We start from the raw sequence: 8,537 nt of genomic DNA, 5'->3' as shown, positions 1-8,537 counted from the left end.
AATCCCCATCATCACCATACATACTAGGTGGAGACAGAAGATGTGGACAAGAGACATAGATTAGTGAGGGCCCTGCCTATGACAGCTTACAGCCTACAGGGAAAAGGAAGACAGAGGTGTAGACTGTATGAGTGAATTAGACACAAGTGGATGTGGAGGGAGGAGAGAGGAGTGGTTTAGCAGTGGGGGGGGGGGGGCAATGATGAAGAGGTGGATTCACTGCACTTGTTCTCAGATAATATCAAGCAATGATGGAACTACCTCCACACTATATTAATGCCTGCGTCAACTAGTAACCATCATCATTGCAGGGCACGCAGCAGCTACGAGACACCCCCCCCCCGTCATCGTCGTGACCCATAGCCATTGTACCCCTTTCATCCATTACAGAAGAGGTCCTTCCACTGATTAAGAAGCTCCTAACAGCTAGACAGTGAAATGAGCAATGTTTTAACATGATGAGGGGAATGGAGGCAGCAGGAAGCCACAGTCTGAGAGTTATATAGTGTAAGGAGCAGGGTCCCCAGCAGCACAGAGTATATCAGGAGATGAGTGATGTGTTAGTGAGGACAGGGATGCATGTGACAGGGGCAGTGACATGATGTGAGGAGGGGAATGGAGGCAGCAGGAATCACAGACTGAGACTTATATAGTGGAAGGAGCAGGGTCCCCAGCAGTACAGAGTATATCAGGAGATGAGTGCTGTGTTAGTGAGGACAGGGCTGCATGTGACAGGGGCAGTGACATGATGTGAGGAGGGTAATGGAGGCAGCAGGAAGCCACAGACTGAGAGTTATATAGTGGGAGGAGCAGGGTCCCCAGCAGCACAGAGTATATCAGGAGATGAGTGAAGTGTTAATGAGGACAATTTTACATAGGAAGAGATGATCTGGATTATGTCAGTATTAGCCAGACTTCTACCATTACACATAGTGTATCAATATATAAACATAATGGGTACATGGTGTGAAGGTCTCCACCTAACCATATTTAACTAAACTCAGCGATATTATATCTCGTTTCCTGTGTGAAAGAAGAAATGAAAAACAAAACTCAATTCCTGTCAGACCCGGGGTGAAGTTTATGTGAACTGCAGTTTTACTGGGTGAGAAGTTGCATAAAAAACAAAAGACACTGAATAACAAGTTATATTATAGATACAAAACACACCATACATTGAATACTCCCATAACCTTATATTTATCCTCAGTAAGATTTACTGCACCGGACTTTGCAGCACAAATCTTTTTATTTCTTTTTAAAGGAGTCAGATATTTAAATATCCAAACCACTCTGTTGACACAGACAATTATTCATAGGTTGCTTACTGTGTACTGCCATATTTATGCAAGTCCCTGTTTCACATCCCAGGTTTTTACTCAAATGAGTCAAAAGCTGTTTAGTGTAAATTTAGACACACAGCAGGATTTATTATATCATGTTTACTTATTTTTTCAAAAATCTAAATAAAAGAAATAATTTATTTTACAGTAGCATTTTCTTTGCTCTCAGCTGTGATTAGAACAAATAAATCCTTTGAACCTGAACATATTTCAGAAGACGACTACAGGAAAACAATAAATTCAAGAAATAATATTGAAATAAATATGTTTTTGGAAATATATTATTTGTCTGTTCTCTGCTCTAATGCACAAAATCTGGATTTAAATAAATAAGCTACAGACAGTATTATAAGGCAGAGTTGCAGAGAGCGGGTCGTGTCTGTAGTGTGACAATGGATCTGGGGTTGGATGGATAATTTAATTTGTCTACAGCAGAAAGAAACTAAATAATTTCCCATTTTCCCCAAAAGACAAACAATACTGATTCCGGTCCGTACATGTGACCACACACAGTGACAGGTGGTTATAATCAAGAAAAACTAACATTATTTAAATGTAACCCTGCTGAGTCCATGATGCAAGATGAGAATATGCAATTTGTTTGCAGTATCTGAATATGCATCAGTGGAAACCATTTAGGAAAGGAAAAATGTTTTTTTCTGCAGCACAAATACAGTTTGCATCTAAATTTATACACCTAGATTCCTGCTGGGGGTACATAGATTTGTGCAGTAAAACGATCTTATTTGTGGAAGAGGGAAGGGATCACCTCTTGGGTACAGAAGAGGTGCAGTGGGGCTCCTAGTTGTGCAGAGCAGGGTAGACTGTGATTTCAGTTTGTGGAGAGAGCTCATTGTAATGAGATAGACGTGTGGTAAGGCTGCATGTTCATCATCATCATCATTTATTTATATAGCGCCAACGTATTCCGTAGCGCTTTACAATTGGGGACAAACATAGTAAACTAATAAACAAACTGGGTAAAACAGACAAAGAGGTGAGAAGGCTGCTCGCAAGCTTACAATCTATGGGACAATGGGAGATTGACACATGAGGTTAAGTCTACATTTTGCATTTTGGCCCAGCCAGACTGCAAAGGTAAAAGTGACTCATAAGCTTAATGATCCTGTCACACAACAATGTTGGTCAGGGGGTAGTTGTCTTGTGTGAAATTGTCTAACAGCCGGTAACATGCTAAAGGTAGTGAGGTTAAGAGGGTGGTTGAGGAATATTATAAGCTTGTCTGAAGAGGTAGGTTTTCAGAGAACGCTTGAAAGTTTGTAGACCAGAGGAGAGTCTTATTGTGCGAGGGAGAAAGATCCATAGAGTGGGTGCAGCCCGAAAAAAGTCCTGTAACCGGGAATGGGAGGATGTAGGAGGGTGGATGAGAGACGCAGATCTTTTGCAGAACGGAGTTGCCGAGTTGGGAGATATTTTGAGACAAGAGAGGAGATGTATGTTGCTGCAGCTTTGTTGATGGCCTTGTAGGTTAGTAAAAGTATTTTATATTGGATTCGGTAGAAGACAGGCAGCCAGTGTAGAGACATACAGAGTGATTTAACAGAGGAATAGCGATTTGCAAGAAAAATCAGTCTTGCCGCAGCGTGCAAAATAGATTGTAGGGGTTTGAGTCTGTTTTTGGGAAGGCCAGTAAGGAGGGAATTGCAATAGTCAATGCGGGAGATGATAAGTGCATGAATTAAGGTTTTAGCAGTGTCTTGTGTGAGATATGTGCGGATTCTGGAAATGTTCTTTAGATGTATGTAACATGATTTAGATATAGAGTCAATGTGGGGAACAAAGGATAGGTGTGAATCAAGGATTACACCTAGGCAGTGAGCTTGTGGGGTGGGATTTATGGTCATGTTATCAACAGAGATAGAAATGTCAGGTATGCTCTTGTTGGTGGGTGGGAATATTATTAACTCTGTTTAAGAAAGATTAAGTTTGAGTTGGCGAGAGGACATCCAAGATGAAATGGCAGAAAGACAGTCAGTTACACGCAGGGCCGGATTAAGGGAATGGAGGCCCTGGGCTAAGGGTGCCTCCTTTCCCTCGTGAGCCCCCCCCCCCCCGTGAGCCCACCCCCTCAAGCGCTTACGTCTTTCTTTTCTCCTGTCACTGTAGTCCTTCGGCGGCGCTCTGTAATCTCCTTGCTGAGGAGATCTTGTGAGAGTGAGACTCATAGTCTCATTCTCACGAGATCTCCTCAGTAAGGAGATTACTGAGCGCCACGGAAGGACTACAGTGACAGGCTCAGCAGCATTAATCAGGCCGGGGGTGCCCCCGACCCGCACCAATCAATAATGCCGCTGAGCACTTTCAAGGGCCCCCTGGATGCCCGAGGCCCCTGGGCTGTAGCCCAGTTAGACCCCGGGTTAATCCGGACCTGGTTACACGGGACAACACAGATGTCGAGAGATCAGGAGAGGATAGATAGATTTGGGTATCATCCGCATAGAGATGATACTGAAAGCCAAAGGAACTTATTAGATTTCCAAGAGATGCGGTATAGATAGAGAACAGCAGAGGACCTAGCACTGAGCCTTGTGGTCTCCAACTGATAGGGGAAGCGGAGCAGAGGTGGCTCCAGAGAAATTAACAGTGAAAGAGCGATCAGAGAGGTAGGATGAGAACCAGGATAGAACAGTGTCTTGAAGACCTAGGGATTGCAGCATGTTATGTGGAATTCCCTGCACCGTCCCTCAACCTTATCAGTGAACGGGTGGAAATCCTTTACTTCCCATACACAGTGCAGTGCGTAATAATAAATAATGTTAATAACTATAAAAAGGACAGTGTGCCCTCCAGAATCGTCCAACAGGCTCAGCGCCAGACAGATAGGACTTTTTCGCTATAAGAGAATCCCCATGCTATAATCAAAATCAGAAGCCGGCTGGTCAGTTTAGACCTCTATGGGGGGAGGGGGGGATTAATAAACAGTAACCCCATCCCTGGAACTACCAGGCCTGGATCGAAAAATGCAGGGACTATTCGTTACCCGTTTGGGCTGTTGGGGCTGGGTGATTAACACCTTTTCCATTAGCTACTTTATCATCCTCAGACTGAAGACCTCTCCGTAACAAATAGTGAAAGTAAGAATGGATATCCTCCAAGACATGCTTCACACCACCATCTCCCTTATGCAATACACGCTTACAGGAAAGATTCTTTGTCATCAACACTGAATATAGCTGATGATGGTTCCTCCCAATGAATTCATCAAATGGAACGAACTCCCATTTAGTAACATGAAAAAATGAGAGAAACACTCTCTAGTGCATTAACTTTAATAACACACAAATACATAAAATATGCATGTAACCAACATACATAAAATGAAAACCAGCCACAAAAGATCAGAGTAGATAACTTCTACCAGAGTTCAGAAAATAGATGCATGGAATAGGGGTCCGCTGCGGCCACAGATGGTAATGAAGTTTCTCTACCCTTCAACGCTGTAAACGGTAACCAGTAGGGCTTGATGATTTGTGGATTGTAAGATAGCCGACGCGTTTCCCTCTCCTCCTGGAGACTTTATCAAGGCCAAAAGAAGTATGTTCTTCTCTGTTACACCTGTGAAATTATGAGGGAGGACATCTATACAATCCTATGTAAACCTTCCTGAGCACTATATGTACGTACAAGTTTTATATTTATATTTGGTTTGGGATTTTGTGGAATCCAATTTGTAGGTACTTAACAGCTCGGAGATAGCGCTATATTTGTTCTGAATTTTTTCTTGTACTTTAACATCCTTGTTGGACCCCTACTCTTTATAGCAACAGTGTATACACATCACAAGCGGTTTCACAGTCTAGCCGCTAAGCCTTATAATATGTAGTATGGTTTGTGGTTTCCTATCTGGCACAGCATCGTTCTGTGCCAATCCCACCGCTGCCACCAAATATGTTACAAAGCAGTTGTGACTTGTGTTGTGAGCAAATTAAAAATCCTCAGGTAAACAGCAATTAAATATTTCTTTACTGAAAACCTGTTGTAAAAAATATCATAACTTCCAGTATTAAATCTAAGGAACTGTTCTCCCATTTCCTGTCCCTGAAATTAGGATTTCTTCTTCCTTTTTCTAATCCACTAGGAAATGAGTTTTGAGAAGTATAGAGATTGTAAAGTGTTTTTTGTTTTTTTATCAAAGCTTCAGAGCGATCAGATCTGGTTTAGTCCGCTCACCAAAATCTGAAGCTGTTTTTCTGCCATAGTACCATAGACAGAGCCGCAACAGCTGTACCCATAACAAATAACCCAGCCGTGACCCTTATATGCACCGGTGGTAGTCAGCATATTGATGCCGAGAAGAGCGACAAGACTCACCCCGACCTGATTATTCGGAAGGAGTTGGTTCCCGACCCTGTCTGATGACGACTCCTCTTCACCCCGACAGCAGCCAATGACGATGAAGCAAGAAAGCTGATAACATCATTGAGCATGCCGACGGCTTTATCGCTGTTGTTAAGGGGGTGAGGTAAGTATGCACCCATGTACAATGTATAATCCTTTCTAAAATACATAGTATATTGTTATTGATGCATAGTGTTACATATATATATATATATATATAAGACCTGTGCAAGCTATGAAAAAAGATTTTCAACTCTTTAGTGGAAAAAAGAAAGAAAATATGCAGTACAAAATCATGCCCTGTCACAGCAAGGGACAGAGTGTCCCCCCAAAATTTCAGTAACAATGAGAATCTAAATATCATTGCTTTGACTGTCCTTGACATGCTGACCTTTGCACATAGGTGTGTCTCAAAATTTATCACACATCATGTTATTAATCTGCCCTTTAATTTTTCATTTTAACACAATCACATTTCCTAGGTTTATTTTAATGCCTTATTACTATCAAGCATGTGTACCTAAATGGATGATAAACAAAGGGGGATGCATTGGACAGTATAATTTACAATTTGGAAAACGTGCAGCTGATTGGTTCATACCATAAAAGAGAAGTAGTAAAGTTCACTGATAGTATGAGATTAGATCACACAACTCAAACGCGTTTCACACAGTTATGTGCTTCAGCAGTAGATTCAATATCAAATTGATGATGTCTGGTGCATATAACTAGAGATGTATAAAACCCAGAAATTCTATTTGCTCCCATTCATATAACTTCAGACTCAAAAGTTGTGATTTAATCTTATACAGTAAGTATTTAGTGACAGTCAGTGACTTAGACAAGTCCCAACTTAAGTACAGTCCTGCCTTTGACCCGACTTCCAGGACAGATATATACTATATATAGATTTAGTGCATAAGGCACTTAGCAGTTGTTGAAGTCGTATAATTGGATGAACGATAGTATATTGGTTTAATATTGGTTTGCCGTGCGTATTGCGAAGCGTACGCCACGTGTTACGTGACGTGGTGCGTTCGCACGGTAAAATACGCACGCACACACTCGCATTACAACAGTTAGTTATTTATATAATTTCATATTGGTTCTGTTACACTGTAATTCAGGAGCAGATAGTATTCGGTTTATTATTAGTCTATATATATATATATATATATATATATATATATATATATATATATGTTGATTATATGTACATTGTAGTGTTATTAAAGGTTTAGGTAATAGGAAAGGTGTCATGCCTGATATCATATTGAAGCCCTAATCATCAGCAGCTGTCCGGTGCAGTCGGCGAGGAGATCGCACATTGCATACTTTAGTTATTGATATTAGAGAGTAAAACCTTTGTATGATACTGGCTATGAAAAGGAGCAGACCCCCTGGAGAGAAGACCCCCACCTTTGGATTCCTTAGATTGAATCAACCTATTACCTGTCTGGCCTGGACCCACCCAACGTCTGGACCTATAGAAACAATCTACGTCATCTCTATTGTTCACAATGAAACACTGACTGTATATATATTAGTTGCATCTCACTGGGGCCTCAGTCAACTCTGACACAATATTCTATACAGAATATTGTCCATCGGGTCCGGTGATTGCGCAGCGTGCGCAAGCGATTGCATTTGGTATGTACTTATCTTTTGGTATTGGCTGTGCTGTACTGTACTTTATCATGATATAATAATGTATTGAATTGTTGACTATTTACATCTGCTAAAATAAACCACCATGTGCTTTGGACACACATACAATTGATTGGGCAATGCTTATTTTAAAACGATAAAATTACTTTAATAATTTGGGGGCTCGTGAGTTAGGAATTACGTTACCGGCAGGTATGCAACGCTTACGATATTCGGTTCCTCAACAAAGGGTGGATGGACGGACGCGTCGCATAAAGCAGGAAAGAACGCAATGCGTCTAATACCTGTGGTTCACTGTGTGTTGCGAAACCGAATGTCCGTTGTTGCATAGACTGAAGGAACGCTAATTAGAATCTAGGGACAAGAAAGAAAAATGTTTCTTTTTATTGTCGTTTTATGTTTTAAAAGTGTATTGCATTGCTGTGCGTATGTGTAGTTCCTGCTGTGCGTACGCGAACTTCCGGTAGATTTGCCACGTGGTTGAACTTGGTAAAGTCTCTGGAAAGATAGTGCCATTGTTTGGGAAAGTTATTTTCTGTACAGAAAACAAAGGTTATGTGTGTGTATGTGAATGAATACATAAAGGAAAAAGTATACTGGTAATTATAGGCAACTATAGGTTTTCGCACGTGCACCCAATACTAATCACGACATTCACTGATAAAGGGTATTGTTTGCTGGAAAGGACAGAGCATGGCAGTGTTATCTGTGGTCCGCATAATGAATCATTGAGCTGTGCAAATCGACCGCATGGCAAGGCCGTGATTGAGTATTGGGAGGGCAGTGTGGTACTATTTGAAAATTGATAGCGCTTTAGTTCAGGTGTGTCTGACGGGGCATGTTAAAAAAAGGTGACCTGACAACAAAGGTTCTGTTCTAGGGCTGAGCAGGATATAAAGAAACCTTTGTGTGAGTGGTGTTCTGTTCTAACAAAGAGCAGGTGATAAAGAGACACCACAGAGTATACTTGGCAGGTATACTCAAAGCGAAAATAACAGGTTTTCGCGGCATTCCCAAATATTAATCGCAAAGCTTACCGATAGTTAGTATCCGTAGGCGGTGCGATCGGACCGCATGGTTGATTTAGTGCAGCCGTGATTGGGACTTGGGAGATGTGGGAGGAAATACGCTGCAACCACTGATATTCTTGATTGATATCTGGTGCTG

The sequence above is a fragment of the Mixophyes fleayi genome, chromosome 2 (genome assembly GCF_038048845.1).
Source record: "Mixophyes fleayi isolate aMixFle1 chromosome 2, aMixFle1.hap1, whole genome shotgun sequence".
Taxonomy (NCBI): domain Eukaryota; kingdom Metazoa; phylum Chordata; class Amphibia; order Anura; family Limnodynastidae; genus Mixophyes; species Mixophyes fleayi.
This window is presented reverse-complemented; position numbering follows the sequence as displayed.